Genomic DNA, 17,122 nt, shown 5'->3' with positions numbered 1-17,122 from the left:
CAGACAAAGCTGCCTGATTTTCTGGACCTACATATTTGGCAATATCATGACTAAATTTGTCATTGGAGCAGTCTTTTGTGTCTTTTAGTGCGTTCAATAAATTTTTTACTTGAAGACCTCAGCCTCACATAAAAACTTGTGTTTGGACTTGGTATTTTCCCCCAAAGCTGAATACAGATTACACAGGTTATAGAGTATTGCGCTAAGGTAGGATATGCTGTGAAACATCAGCTTATATTTTTCAATCACCATTATTTTAATGTCGACAGTAACAGTCAACATAAAACAAATCAGAAAATCTAGGCCATCATGTTAATTTTAGATAGGCCGTGTCTGGCCCATTTCCTGCACCTCTACCCTCACCCCTTCCCCTCCCTCCCAGAACCGCGACAGGGTTCCCCTTGTCCTCACTTTCCACCCCATCAGCTCCAGTTCCAAAGGATCATCCTCTGCCACTTCCGCCACATCCAGCGTGATACCACTACCAAATGCATCTTCTCCTCCCTTTCCCTGTCAGCATTCCGAAGGGATCGTTCCCTCCGCAACACCCTCGTCCACTCCTCCATTGCCCCCACCACCTCATCCCCTTCCCATGGCACCTTCCCCTGCAATCGCAAGAGGTGTAATACCTGCCCATTTACCTCCTCTCTCCTCACTATCCAAAGCCCCAAACACTCCTTTCAGGTGAAGCAGCGATTTACTTGTACTTCTTTCAATGTAGTATACTGTATTCACGACTCACAATGTGGTCTCCTCTACATTGGTGAGACCAAACAAAGATTGGGTGACCGCTTTGCGGAACACCTCCACTCAGTCTGTATGCATAACCCTGAGCTTCCGGTTGCTGGCCATTTCAACACCCCCCAGCCCCCCGCTCTCATGCTCACATCTCTGTCCTGGGATTGCTGCAGTGTTCCAGCGAATATCAACGCAAGCTTGAGGAACAGCGTCTCATTTACCGATTAGGCACGCTACAGCCTGCTGACTGTAGATTGAATTCAATAATTTCAGAGCATGATGGGTCCCCCCTTTTTATGTTTAGTTATTTTTTTATTTTTTATTTGGTTATTTTATTTTAGGTTTTTTAGAGTGTTTAGTTTGTTTCTACTATGCCTACCCACTGTTTCTGTTTTTCTAAAAAAAATTTTAATGTTAGTGCTTGGAGTGCTTTGTGCTTTACGGTCTATTGACACCCTCTCTGTACTAACGCTTTGTTTTTCAGCACACCATAAACATACCGTTTGCCTTTGTTCCATGACTTTCTGGTCAGTTATTCTCTGTGACCTTGTCCTATCAACACCTTCTCTTTTGTTATCTCTTACCCCACCCCCACTTTACTTACTTAAAAACTTTCACATTTCGAATATTTGTCAGTTCTGAAGAAGGGTCACTGACCTGAAACATTAACTCTGCTCCTCTCTCCACAGATGCTGCCAGACCTGCTGAGTATTTCCAGCGTTTCTTGTTTATATTTTGGAACTTATTTGAAAAGCTTTCAAACACCAGAAGTGCTGTTTATTCTTCCTGAGGCATAAATTCAGTGTGACTGACATTTTTTTTTTAAATTTCCAATAATGGACCATGTGACTTTTTGAACAGAGTAAGAGTAAGCAGGCACGCATTTACATTATTAATTAGAGCCATAAAGCTTTGTCTCAGTAGTTATTTTATCACAATTGTGCATTCATTACAAGAACTTGATAATCTTTAATTGAAAATGAATTATCTTGATAGAAATTTAAATTATCTCTATAATAGCCTTTTAAAAATATCATGGAGCTAATTTTACAAAGCTCTATTGATGGTGGCCGACAGTCATGAAAGCAAATACTTGGCTTCACATTTTCAATTCACGGCTCATCTAATGTTGAAATATAATTATTGTAAATGAAAGGCAGCACTTTTGGCGAATGAGACAACCCAGAGATGTGGGAAAGTGTAATGTACTCATTATTTTGTGCTTTTACACAAAGACTACTTGTACTGATTGAAATACGTCAATCTGATCCCAACTGTTGCTTCGGATGTTCGTATGCTGTGAATTGAAGCAGCTTAACAATTCGTATCTTATCAAGTATTTTCTTAGTCCACCTTTAAAGGGATTGAAGCAACAGAGGTGTGACACAAGTATCCAGATCCATCATAGGGAAATACTATTTTTATGGATCATTGTATCATATAAATAGATACTGGACAGTGTGAGTCAACTCTGGGATATAAGAGATGTGGGATCTGCATGCAGGACTGACTGACACCACTGAACTCAGGAACTACAGCGGTCCAGAAATTTGCAACATTTTGACACTCCAATCTGGTTTCAGAGGACATCTGTCTTCCATTCCTCCATTTCACTGCAGAGGCAGGGATAGAGCATTCCATCAGCTGTGGACTGACTTGCAGAATGCTTCAAGGACCAGGATGGCTTTTCTGTATGCTGTAAGGTCTGTTCACATGTCCCATGTGTCAGGACGGCCAGTACTTATCCCAGCCCTTCATTTAGTTCAACAATCCTGCACACTTCTATTGTTAGGTTCACAAAGACAAAAATATACTTATCGCAGATCTTTCTCTCTCTTCCCTGAAGATCTATCCTGACCTGAAATATTGGGCTTTATAATTTTGTTTACTTAATCGGGGACACCTGTGATGATATGATAACCTAGTTGGCTCCCACCAACCCCTATCGTCATTATGGCAGCAGAAGGCTGTCCAATACACAGCAAGGTGCATAAAGCGACAACATCTTAAGCCATTTACATCTGGGTGTGGTGGCAATAGGGAAAAGTAGGGAAGCAGCTTCAACTGACAACCTCACAGCACCTTGCCTCACTCACTCCTACAGTGCTAAGCACTTTCAACAGGAACACCGCAGGGCGGGGCGAAGGGTGGTGTGGGGGGAATGTGGTGTTATCTAGTGAACTGCAAGATGGAGCATTTGATTAAGCACAGAAGAGAAGGAACTAATGATGATGGTATTAGAGAAGTAGAAACCTGGTTGTCAGAGGCTCTAGCAATTGCTGACTCAGAAATTCAAACCTCACAGGGCTTACCTATAAATGTCATCTGGTAGTGAGCATCAACTGTTCCAGACATTATTTGACAGTGTGCATAACTATCTGTACAATTTGGGAGCATCTAGGGAGGATTCTACAATCTACATTTGTGCAGTATTGCATGTCTAAGCTGCAGCCTACCATGGAGAGCATACCCACCTTCTGCAGTAGAAATGCCCTCCTCCCACTGCCCCCTCCTAATCACTGATCATGCTGAGGAAATGCCCAGCAGCATGGGAATGCCGGAAATGGTTTGAATGATGGTGTTGTCTCATTTCATCCAGCCACCTCATTCAAATGATTACAGATGTGTTATATAGCACATAAAGCCAGGAACCCATCACATCAATATCCATGGTACCTGTAGTTGCAAGACCATATAACAACCAAGCACAAGGATGTCTTCAACCACCTCCATCTCTCCTGTAGACATAGACAGCAACCAGCCACTCACTTTACTTCCTTCTCCCACCAGAAAAGCATGGCTAGGAGTTAGAAGATCGACACTATACGTTTGCACCATACATTTGCACCAGTACAAAACACAGAGAACCAACATGTATGGTACATTCTATAGTTGAAGAAAAGTTAGGATGACTGATGCTCTAGAGTTTCCTAACAGTCTTCTTGGTATAAAGCCGATTAATGCAGTTGAGGGGAAATGCTGTTGTATTTATGGATGGTAGTGTTTGGTTGGGGCCAGCTTCACTTGACAAGGGTATTTGGAGATAGCTGCTGTGCCTTGTATCTTGCCATGTATTGTAACCTGCCTTATGACTGTTGCTGAGTGATCAGTTTCTTCAAAAGTCTTGAAGTCTTCTATCACCTCATCAATGTTGCCTTCTGCTACTTGTTGCTGCTGCCTATTTACTTCTGTCTGTTCCAACTTTTATCGGATGAACTTATGAAATAATGCAGTTGACAACAGTAAGATCTGTCAGTGATTCAGCATACTCCCTCTGATCCTATGCTCTCCCCTCACAGAGCTAACAGAGAGGGATGACCATCAAGATAACAATAGATCTTGCTTGTGCTGAATTGAATTACAGTTTTCTCAGACAACACTGATAGGGTACAGGTTTCCAAATGTATAATTAGCTGCAGCAGTGAAGCCCACAGCCATTATGAAATAAATAACGAAATCAATTGGTCGACATGGAGTGACTTGATGCAAATACCAATCGGAATCCCCGATAAGAGTCAGTAACTTTATGAATAGGTTAAGCACCCATTTTATATTGAGACCACATTAACTTATTTTTGAGACCTTACTGAGCTTAGTGCATACGTGATATATAGACTCCCCAAAGCTACAAGTGCTTTCCTGCCACACATAGTGGGTGCATAGTGTTAAGGCCACATTGTGTGACATGGGTGGTTCCCTACTGTTCAACTCCCCACCTGGCTGCAGCAAGTGTATTTGTATTAAGAGTTTAGCCTCCTGGGGTTTTATTTTTCAAATAAACAGACAGCGCCAGGTTTTTTTTGTAGGTTTTAAAAACAGAAAGTCAATTGTTTATTTATCAATTCACCATTTCCCGAAATTGTCGCAACCTCATTCGCACACACAAGAAGAAACAGATTGAGAAGGCAAAGAGGTAGGTGGCTTTTAGTGGGCGAGAAGGGTTACGATAAACTTGTTGAATTCTCTTGAGACTCAAGTTCTAGATAGTTGCAGGCCTGAGATGATTGTAGATTTCTCTCTTGATTGAAGGTTCTGTTGAAGATGGTGGGTTACTTCCACCTCTCTCTGCTGTATAATGTAGATGTCAGATTTTTTCAGCACGGCATGTACTTTCTGGCTTGCTGGAATGCCAGCTGTTACAAGTAGCTTCATCTTCTAGGCCAGTCTCTCCCTTTCTCTCTCTCTCTCTCTGGCTGTCTTTGTTTTTATGGTAAAACTGTGTCACCTCTCTGCTGTTAGGAGACACTCTGGTTTCTTCCCCATGGTGATCACACAATGGCCCAGGATGAGGCTACTTCACACCTCCTTTGTTTTAGAAGAAGACATTCAATTCTGGAATGTTTTCAGGATAGGTGTAAGAATGCTTTCATTAATGCCTTTTGCCTTCAAAGATTTGTCCTTTGTCTTTGTCAGACTGTTTGAATACACAAAAGGCTAATGCCATTTTTCTTCGGTGGCCATTTTGGATCATGGTTCACTTTTTAAAATAAAGGTTCCTTTTTTAAAGACAAAGTCCGTTTTTTCATAACTCTTCAGGGTTAGTCGTATGAACATTGTATTACTTACAATATGCATGTCAATAGCAAGACACAAACCACAGTGCTCAATAATACAGGTACCTGTGTCGATTGCAGATCAGCACTACAAGCCCCACTTTATCTCCAGACAGAGGTGGCAAACCACAACTGAACTGTTAGGAAGATAAAACTCGGTGCAATTTCTCTCTGACCTTCTAAATTAATCTAGTAAACCTTCAGGATATTAATTTCACCTTGCCACCTACATTATGTATCTCTAACCAACCGCATTCCACAGCTGATATGTCCCAGGCACTGCAACTAAAATTCTGTCCTGATTATTTCATCATCCATGTATGTATTTATAACCTTCAAAGCTATTTTTAGGCAGCTATTTTCGACAGGACTTTCTTTTCAAAATAGTAAGTCACATTTCCAAGCACAAGAAAGTTATGGCATTATAATGATTGTAAACTTCAATCAACTCTTGTCTTTTTCTGGGGAATGTACTTACTCAACCTCTTTAAACATATAGCTACAAATATACCATATATATATATACCAGCGACTGTAGCTACAAACTCAATGGGGGTTAAATTTGATAGCTGGGGTATGGAGATCCGGATGCATGATTAACCCGTGCCCATTGACTGCAATGCAGGAAATGCACCAACTTCATGCTGTCTGCTGTTTTACATGATTGTAACATCCAGCCAGTGCTAACTGTTTTTTCATTTGGCCTGAATGTCTGAGCAGGAGACAATATTGTGAGTAGCGAGCACCAGCTAAAGCTACTGCTTAAAGCTAACCTGCACCTCTTAAAGGGGAGCTCCATTGTGGCTAAAACAAGTGCTGGGAGTCATTTGCAAACTGCAACTGACCTAGGAAAGACAGAAGAATGGCACAACACAGTGGGAGAGTGGGATCAAAGGTTTTTGGATGCTGCACTGGAGGCCTTGGTGGAGGAATTGCAAAGGAGGAGAGATGTCCTATATCCATTCCCCAGCCCCACACTAAGGCACTGGGAGTGGATATCCAGGGAAGTCAATGCCAAGAATCAAGCCCCTGAAGACTTGGATGCAGTGCTGAAAGAGCAGTGAATACATCTTCAAATGCCATATCCTTCAACTGTTCCACTAGCCTCAGACACTGCATTGGAACAACAAGAAGACAGTGACGATGAAGATACAGTAGTATTGAATGATTTCACAGGAGCAGTCACCAGTGTAGATACCAACACTACATGTAATTTAGAGAATAGATTCAAGGTGGAATCTGCACGTTGTCATGAAAACCACACCTGCCAAAGTGAGACATGTTGGATTCGTCATATGAAACATTAATTTTGAACTGTTGCTGGGCTGAAAAATAATGGTTTGGTTTAAAAGACCACTAAAACATGACTGCACATTTTGCATTCTAAAAGACAATTAAAAAAAGGAGACAATGGGAACTGCTCACCGATTCAATTAACAAAGATTGGTCTGGACAACCGTGATCCACATCTTGTCTGTGTAAGAGACAGCACTACACCCCCCAAAAGAGCTTTGAAATCCATAAGCTGCAGGAGACGTTGTCCCAAATAAGGGGTTAGTCACATGACTAACCTGCTGGCCAACTTGGAGTTTTGAATTGTGCTCACAGTACAGTTGGAAAAGAGACTGCAATTTGAAGACAACAGAGAAGGAAGGTCTCTCTCTCACGAAGTTCCAGGGGATCCATTGAAGCCACTCAAACCTCAAGCGAGAAGACTTCTGCAGCTAAACAAGTTTGATAGTGTGCAGTGGGCCCCAATGAGAATTGCAAGCCTACTACAATTCATGACTTTACATCAAACCCAAAAGCCAGTAACTGAACTCCAGATATTACTTTAAACCTTTCCCTTTCTTTCTCCTCCTCTGTCTCTATTTGCATGTGTGTTTATCACATATGCATGCTAGTATGGTCGCGTTGTGTATTACTAGTAGTTTTAACCGAATTAGAGTTTTGTTAATAAACTTACACCCTTCTTGTTTAAATATAAGAAAATCTGTCTGGTTGATTTCTTTGCCCTTACAATTAGAGAGCGGTGAAGCTAAGGAAAGCTAAAAACACGGTGTTTTAAAAATTAAACCCTGTTACGGCTAGGCTAGGCAAAGACTGAGAGGGGAGCCCTTGACCCCTGCCTCACCTGGTCATAACAACGTGGTGATACATCAGCTGTGTGTGGCCTGCTGCCAGGGCAGAGGTCAAGGATAGCGCAGGTGCCAGCTCGCTGGACGGTGAGGTTGCACATGGCTTCTGCTACAAAGGTCTCAGATGAGCACTTCAATTGGGCAGCCTACAGAAGAAGGCTGCTGGATATGCACAACTAATTGCTTGGTGCATTGGCAGGCCTGCCAGAAAGCCTGCAGTCAATGTCAAGGAGCATGAAGGAGTCCGGCAGCAACTTGGCAAAGACTTTTTGCAAACTTGGACCCCATCCTTTCCAGCATGCAAGTGGTGGACAACTCCATCAGCACACTGTGGACACAGCCATGATGTAGCATCTGATGTCTGATATCTCAGCTTCCATTGCAGCACTAGCAGCTTCCACCAGACGTCTAGTGCTGCATTGAAAGATTGGCTTCCTGCCAGGCAAGCTCAGACTGTTGCTATCATGGCTTGTGGATACCACAATTCAAAGGGACTTGTATGATTCAGTAATATGTCACAGCAGTCCAGCATCTGTCCCCAAACAGATTACAAGGAATGCTGAGGCACCACCGGGGCGATGTGGCAATAGCTCCATGGAACACAAACTCCGTTCTCCATCAGGATGACAGCAATCGCCCTCCCACTCATGACTCCCTGTCAGTGCCCTTCCTGTTGCCTGTCAGCCAGCTAGATCAGACTGCTGCTGCCCATGCCAAGATGGTGTCATCTGCAGCTGGTCCTTCTAGGGTCCTCCAAGGCCATCTACAGTCTTCTCCACTGAAAGTCAGCAGCCTTCCACCAGTGATGCTGTAACCACCGGTGTAGCGCTGTGTAGGAGCACCAGGACAGGCAAAAATACACAGAAGACAGGCACTAAGAGAATGCACAAGGTTGATCAATTAGTTGATTTTTATATGCAATATGATTTGATTTATCAGTTTGGTTTGGAATGCTGATTTTGTGTTGGCTTTTAATTTGCATTGTGGCCTAGTGGATGCTGTGATGGTCAGTGACAGAGGGAAGGTAAGGAATGTGGGATAATTGGTGAATGGGGAATTGGTGTTGTGTTTACTGGTATTGCAGTCAAATGAGTTGTTCATGTACAGCTTGGCCAGAAAGGGGCTGTGTAGGCTGCCTCCTCCCTTCCTCTTGCTCCTCTTTCTCTTCTTCCTTCTCTGCCTCCCCTTCCTCCTCCTCATGCTCCTGCTGCAGCTCCTGATCTGCATTTTTTTTATTTGTTCATGGGATGTGGGCATCACTGGCAAGGCCAGCATTTATTGCCCATCCCTAATTGCCCTGGAGAAGGTGACGGTGAGTCCCCTTCTTGAACCGATGCTCTTCTTTGGCCTCCTTGTCTCGAGAGACAATGGGTAAGCGCCTGGAGGTGGTCAGTGGATTGTGAAGCAGCGCCTGGAGTGGCTAAAAAGGCCAATTCTAGAGTGACGGACTCTTCCACAGGTGCTACAAATAAAATTGGTTGTCGGGGCTGTTACACAGTTGGCTCTCTCCTTGCGCTTCTGTCTTTTTTCCTGTCAACTGCTAAGTCTCTTCGACTCGCCACACTTTAGCCCCGCCTTTATGGCTGCCCGCCAGTTCTGGCGATCACTGGCAACTGACTCCCACGACTTGTGATTAATGTCACGGGACTTCATGTCGCGTTTGCAGATGTCTTTAAAGCGGAGACATGGACGGCCGGTGGGTCTGATACCAGTGACGAGCTCGCTGCACAATGTGTCTTTGGGGATCCTGCCATCTTCCATGCGGCTCACATAGCCAAGCCATTTCAAGCGCCGCTGGCTCAGTAGGGTCTATATGCTGGGGATGTTGGCCGCCTCGAGGACTTGTGTGTTGGAGATGCGGTCCTGCCACCTGATGCCAAAGATTCTCCGGAGGCAGCGAAGATGGAATGAATTGAGACGTCGCTCTTGGCTGACATACGTTGTCCAGGCCTCGCTGCCATAGAGCAAGGTACTGAGGACACAGGCCTGATACACTCGGACTTTTGTGTTCCGTGTCAGTGCGCCATTTTCCCACACTCTCTTGGCCAGTCTGGACATAGCAGTGGAAGCCTTACCCATGCGCTTGTTGATTTCTGCATTGAGAGACAGGTTACTGGTGATAGTTGAGCCTAGGTAGGTGAACTCTTGAACCACTTCCAGAGCGTGGTCCCCGATATTGATGGATGGAGCATTTCTGACGTCCTGTCCCATGATGTTTGTTTTCTTGAGGCTGATGGTTAGGCCAAATTCGTTGCAGGCAGCCGCAATCCTGTCGATGAGTCTCTGCAGACACTCTTCAGTGTGAGATATTAATGCAGCATCGTCAGCAAAGAGGAGTTCCCTGATGAGGACTTTCCGTACTTTGGTCTTCGCTCTTAGATGGGCAAGGTTGAACAACCTGCCACCTGATCTTGTGTGGAGGAAAATTCCTTCTTCTGAAGACTTGAACGCATGTGAGAGCAGCAGGGAGAAGAAGATCCCAAACAGTGTAGGTGCGAGAACACAACCCTGTTTCACGCCACTCAGGATAGGAAAGAATGAACCAATGCAGTCCATGTGATATAGGTACATCCACAATGGAGTTAGCGAGGGAGTTCCAGGAAGTTTGCTTGCCATACAGCTGGTGGCAAGGGTTGTCCCTCATGATGGTGAGGTTGTGCAGCATGCAGCAGACAATCACAAATCTCGACACGCGCTTTGCCAAGTACTACTGGTTTCTTCCAGAGTGGTCCAGGCTGTGGAAGTGTCGTTTCACCACACCAATGGTCTGTTTTATCATATTTCATATGGAAGCATAGCTTTCACTGTATGGATGCTGCACATGTATGTGTGGGTTGTGTACCAGAGTCATCAACGATGTGGTCAGCAGATAGCTCTTGTCACCCAGTAGTCACCCTTTGGTTTGCCATGGTGGCACAAATGCAGATAGCACAGCAGACCGCCATGGAATGAAGGGCATCATGACTGCTGCCAAGATACCGGACATTGACCTGCATGATTCTGAGCCTATGGTCACACACAAGCTGGACATTGAGCAAGTGGAATCACTTTTTGTTTCGGTATGGGATATGCGGCACCTGTAAAGTGAAATGCATGAATCCATGGCACCCTGCATCAAGGGGAAGCCTGCAATCTTAGAAACGCCACATGCTTGTCTCTGGCAAAAGAGAATGAAATGTAATTAGCTGTCAATGAATAGAGATTGTCAATGACTTCTCTCACACAACTGTGGACAGCAAACTGCAGGATGTTGCAAATACCTCCAACTGTAACCTGAAAGGAACCAGACACATAAAAGTTCATGACCACTGTTGCATTCACAGCCACTGTCAATGCAGTCCTTGCCCTACTCTGAGGTTGCAGTTTGGTTGTAGCAGGTTGCAGATTTCAGTGAGGACATCCTTACTGAAGCACAGACATCTCACATTTGGTTCCTCACTGAGATTTCGGTAGGAGAATTGCTTTGTAACACCCTCAGCAGATATGGCCTCCTGCTGTTAGCCCTTCTCCCCATTCTCCTCCTCCCTCTTCCAGCAACTAATGCCTACTAATGCACCCATGTCTAGGAGAAACTAGATTGTGCAGGCATCTTGAAGTCAGCAAAAATTCCTTCAGCACCTGCCACACCACTCCCTGTAGATCTTCTCAACTTTAAACAACTATAGAAAGCACCAAACACTTGCAGAATCGAAGCAGCAGCCAGATAAAAGCAACCAGCAACTAACAGGTAATCAGTTAATGATCCCTTTAAATAGCATTGTTAGGGGTCCTTTCTACTACTGATATCATGTTCACCTGTGCAAGGTTAAGAGAGGATGTTAGCTGCATGCTGATTGACATCATGATCTGTCTGCGCTGCATACTTGCAGCAGCTGTTAACTGCGCCCATGCAATCGCCCTCATCAACATAACGCCCCAAAAGCATGTCACAGGCACCATTAGGGATACCAATGGAACCCGTAGCGCTGCTGATCCAAATTTCATGCCATGTATAACTAGGGCACCAGTTTGTACTTACCTTCTACAACATTATTAATGTCTGCAACACTAAATAGAATATTATATCTGATTTCAGTAGTCCATTTAATGGTGCTTCCTTTCACCATTCATTCTCTATTCTCGACTAAATTTTCCAACTGTAGGTATATATTGTTATATGGCATTTACAGCACTGAACAGCCGAGGTCCATCTCAGTGTTTATGCTCCACAAGATCCTCCTCTCACCTTTCCTCATCTAAACCCATCAACATATCCTTCTATTCCTTTCTCCCTCACATGTTTATCTAGCTTCCACTTAAATGTATCTGCCCTTGTTGCCTCAAGTATTCCATGTGGTAGCAAGTTCCACGTTGTAACCGCTCTCTGGATTATGAAGTTTCTCCCGAATTCCTTATTTTATTTATTAGTGACTCTTATACTTATGACCCCTAGTTCTGGTCTCTCCCTCAAGTGAAAACATCTCTATATCTACCCTATTAAAGCCTTAAATAATCTTAAAGACCTCTATCATGTCACCCCTCAATCTTCGATTTTCGAGAGACAAGAGCACCAGCCTGTTTAATCTTTGCTGATAGGCATAACCTCGCAGTTCTGGTAGCATTCTCGTAAATCTTTTTTGCACCTTCGCCAATACCTCTTTATTCTTTTCATGAAATAGAAATCACAACTGTTCACAGTACTTCAAGTATGGTCTAACCAAGGATCTATAAAATTTTTATATAATTTCTCTGCTTTTCAATTCTATCCTTCTAGAAATGAACTGCAGTGCTTTGTTTGCTTTTTAAAAAATTAACCTGCGTTGCTACTTTTAGTGATTTGTCTACCTGTATTCCCAGATCCCTTTGATCCTCTACCCCATTTAGACACTTATTTTCCAAGGAGTGGCCTCCTTATTCTTCCAAGCAAAGTGTACCACCTCACACTTATCAATATTGAAGTTAATTTGCCAATTACACGCCCATTCTGCCAGTGTGTTAATGTCTTCCTGTATTTTGTTGCAGTCCTCCTCCGTATTAACTATACCCCTCAATTTGGTGTCGTCCTCAAATTTTGATATTGTACTTCTGATTCCCAAGTCCAAATCATTTATATAAATGGTGAACAACAGTGGTTCCAGCATCAATCCTTGTGAAACATCACTTCCCACCTATTGCCGGTCTGAGTAACTACCTTTAACCCCGACTCTCTTTTCTATTTTGTAGTCAGCTTTCGATCCATTTTATTGCTTGTCCCCTGAATTCATGTGTTCAGTTTAGTCCATGATTAGTTAACATAGAAATTGTTTTAGCTGCAATTGGAGATAACTATTTCCTTCTTAAATAGTCTTAGTCTGGCCATCTTAAAGGAAACATTAAAAAGCCCTTTTTTGAATCTAGTCAATGGGTTCTCTCAACATTTGTCTATTAGTGAGGGATTTTTTTTTTATTTGTCAATGAGATGTGGGAATCACTGGCAAGCCCAGCATTTATTACCCATCCTCAATTTCTCTTGAAAAGGTGCTGGTGAGCCGCCTTCTTCAACTGCTGCAGTCTGTGTGGTGAAGGTACTCCAACAGTGCTGTTAGGTAGGGAGTTCCAGGATTTTGACCCAGCTACAGTTAAGGAATGGCAATATAGTTGCAAGTCAGAATCGTGTATGACTTGCAAGGGTACTTGAATGTGATGGGTGTTTCCGTGCGCCTGCTGCCTTTGTCCTTCTAGGTGGTAGAGGTCATGTGTTTGGAAAGTGCTGCAACGAAGACTTGGCGAGTTGCTGCAGTTCATCTTGTAGATGGTAAACTGCAACCATGGTGCACCAGTGGTAGACGGAGTGAATGTTTAAGGTGGTGGATAGGATGCCGATTAAGCAGGCTGCTTTGTCCTGGATCGTGTCAAGCTTCTTAACTGTTGTTGCAGAAGCACTCATTCAGGCAAATGGAGAATATTCCATCACACGCTTGACTTCTGCTTGTAGATAGTGGAAAAGCTTTGAGGAATCAGGAGTGGAGTTACTTGCTGTGCTACCCAGCCTTTGACCTGCTTTCATAGCCACAGTATTTATGTGGCTTGTTCAGTTAAGTTTCTGGTCAATGATGACACCCAGGAAGCTGGTGGTGGGAAATTAAGCGATGGTAATGTCATTGAAAGTTAAGGGGAGGTGGTTAGGCTATCGCTTGTTGGAGATGGTCAATACCTGGCACTTGTGTGGCACAAATGTTACTTGCCATTTATCAGCCCAAGCCTGAATGTTGTTTAGGTCTTGCTGCATCCTCATTTCTGACCTTTTGATGGAGGGAAGGTCATTGATGAAGCAGCTGAAGATGGTTGGGCCTACCCTGAAGAAACCTGCAGTGATGTTCTGGGGCTGAGACTATTGGCCTCCAACAACCATCTTCCTTCGTCTTTGGAATGACTCCAGCCAATGGAGAGATTCCCCCTGATTCCCATTAGGTTCAATTTTACTAAGGCTCCGTGAGGTCATAATTGGTCAAATGCTGCTTTGATGTCAAGAGCAGTCACTCTCACCTCACTTCTGGAGTTCAGCTCTTTTGTCCATGTTTGTCCCACGGCTGTAAAGAGGTCAGGAACTGAGTGGTCCTGACCAAACCCAAACTAAGCATTGGTGAGCAGGTTAATCGTGAGTAAGTGCAGCTTGGTTGTGCTGTCAGTGACATGTTCCATCATTTTGCTGACAATTGAGAGTAGACTGATCAGGCAGTAATTGGCCAGATTGGATTTGTCTTCCTTTTTATGGACAGGACATACCTGGGCAATTTTTCCATTTTGTCAGATAGATGCCGGTGCTGTAGCTGTACTGGAACAGCTTGGTTAGAAACACAGCTAGTTCTGGAGCACAAGTCTTCAGTACTACAGCTGGGATATTGTCCAGGCCCATAGCCTTTGCTGTATTGAGTGCACTCAGAAGTTTCTTGATATCATGTGGAATGAATCGAAATTGACTGTAGATGGTGGGGACCTCAGGAGGAGGATGAGATGGATCATCCACTCAGGACTTCTGGCTGAAGATGGTTGCAAATGATTCAGCCTTGTATTTTGCACTCACATTTTGGGCTCTGAAATCATTCAGGATGGGGTTATTCATGGAGCCTCCTCCTCACATCAGTTGTTTAATTTCTCACCACCATTAACGACTGGATGTGGCAGTACTGCAGAGCTTAGATCTGATCTGTTGTTCATGGGTTCGCTGAACTTGATCTACAGCATACTGCTTTTGCTGTTTAGTTTGCATGTAGTCCTATGTTGTAGCTTCACCAGGTTGGTACCACAGGCTTTAGGTATGCCTGGTGCTGCTTCTGGCATGCTCTCCTACACTCCTCATTGAACCAGAGTTAGTCCCCCGACTTGATGGTAATGGTAGAGTGAAGGATATGACAAGCCATGAAGTTACAGATTGTAATGGAATACAATTTGGCTTCTACTTATGGATCAGTGTCTCATGGATGACAAGTTTTGAGCTGCTAGATCTGTTCTGCATCTATCCCATTCAGTATGATGGTAGTGTCACACAACATGATGGAAGGTGTCCTCTATATGAAGACAGGACTTTGTCTCCACAGGACTGTGCAGTTGTCACTTCCACCAATAATGTCATGGATAGATGCATCTGCGACAGGTAGATGAGGTCAAGTAAGTTTTCCCCTTGTGTTGTTTCTCTCACCACCTGCCACAGGCCCCTTCTGGCAGTTATGTCCTTCAGGACTCGTCCAGCTCGGTCAGTAGTGGTGCTACTAAGCCACTCTTGGTGATAGACATTGAAATCCCCACCCAGAGTACATTCTTCACCCTATTGTAGCAGTTGCATGCCTAATGTAACAATTATGTTAGCCGTCAAGGTAATATCTCTCTCATGTAGTTATGCTTCAGGTTGGGAATAACTTCTATCCCAGTCATCATTGATTTTTTCACCTCTGTCTGTCTGGCCAATTTAGTGCTGTTGGCCCTTAAACTATAGTGAACTAACAAGTATATGAAATTTATATACCAGTAAAGTCAATGGTATCTCCTTGTAAAATTGTAATTGGCACAGATTTGTGTCATAAAACCGAAGATAAGTATCTTGTAGAAATTATGAAATGGATCCCAGCTGGAGAAAGACCTGATGAAAGACGAAAGCTGAGATGACGAGGCTGTCCAGGAAGAACTGAATGGAGGAGTGACAATTGGCACACAAACTCAAGTGCTGGCAGAAGGAATGGTGCAATAACCAGATTTAGTGGAGTCTATGGCCAGCTTTTTTATAATGGGTGTGTAAGTGATTGTATAAAATTTATTATGATATCCTTTTATTTTTAAATACTTGTATACCTACATAAATCAAAAAAGGTTTCAAATTGACTGAAATATATCAAGTAAGTATCACTACATCCTAAACCACTATATAATGGAGGTGTGCCTTCAACTCTTCAAGATATTAGGGACAAATAACCTAATTTGACAAAGTTAAATGTCTCACTTTGCAGCATTGCTCACAGGATGCAAACAAAATGTTGGATGCGTTCCTTTGCCTTTTACTGCTGCAATTAAATGCTTCATGACTCCAGCTTATAAAAGAGCATTTTTGTCTCTGAACCTCCTCCCTTGGTCATTGTGACATACTTACTCAGCTGATATCATCAACGTTCCTCAAGTAGATCCATTTAACTTTTAGCTTTCTATAGTAACTCTCAGCTGTTCTCCAAGCCTGTTTTGTTATTTGCTTACATTTCCTTATGATTGTTGCATTTCCTTTTAGATTGGGAAACCCAGGTGATGGGCTGAGGGACAAGAACCAAGGTTGAATGCAGTTGGGGATGAAGATAAGTTAAATCAAATAGTAGTGATTAGGTAACAGTGAGCCTGGGTTTAAAAATCATATCAATTGTGATAGGAAGTGATGACCAAGAGAGGTAAGGAGTTCCACATTTTGAAGTACTGGAGAAAGAATCTATTAGAGTGTGTTATGTTTTGACTTTGACAGCTATATGTTACATTATTCTTAACATAGATAAACATACACAACATAGTAAATAGGCAGACCATTTATTACAACTGCTTTATATTATGTTTTGAAAAAAAGTACAATTTTTAGTTTTTCTGAGAAAAGTGCAACTTAATGTCAAAATTCACAAAATGTAAAACATAGGAGCACAAAATGGTTAAAAACCTCCTGAAATACATCACCGATCTTAAGTGCTAGGAAGTTATATGGAAAGGATCCATGCAATCTGGATAGGTCCATTTTAGGACATTTCATTTCAGAAAACTATTATTAATTTACAACTTTACTGCATGCAATGCTGCATTTCCAAATATAGTTGTAATGAAATTAATGCTCTGAAGATAACTGTTACAGTAACAACTCCTCAAACTCAGCAGTATAAAATACTAACTTACTTTAGGCACATTTCAAAAATACCATTGATGCTCTCAATCTAATTGAAAATGTTCACTTTCCAAATTAATTTGTAAATGTGCATTACATAAACCCATGGTAAAATTATACTTGATTACTGCTCCATAATCTCTGGCCTAAATAAGAGAACATTAATTACCATATTCATCACAATACCAATATATATACTCAAACAGTTAACATTGTCTTTAAATTATACAGTTGGTATATTTTGTAGATATCTGTAGTTTTCATGAAGGTAAAGAATATTCTTTAAATAATTATGAGTGCAATTGCTGTGTCAAACAACAGATCAAACTACT

Source organism: Heterodontus francisci, chromosome 8 (assembly GCF_036365525.1).
Source record: "Heterodontus francisci isolate sHetFra1 chromosome 8, sHetFra1.hap1, whole genome shotgun sequence".
Lineage (NCBI taxonomy): Eukaryota > Metazoa > Chordata > Chondrichthyes > Heterodontiformes > Heterodontidae > Heterodontus > Heterodontus francisci.
The sequence above is the reverse complement of the archived record's forward strand: the minus strand, read 5'-3'. Positions refer to the sequence as shown.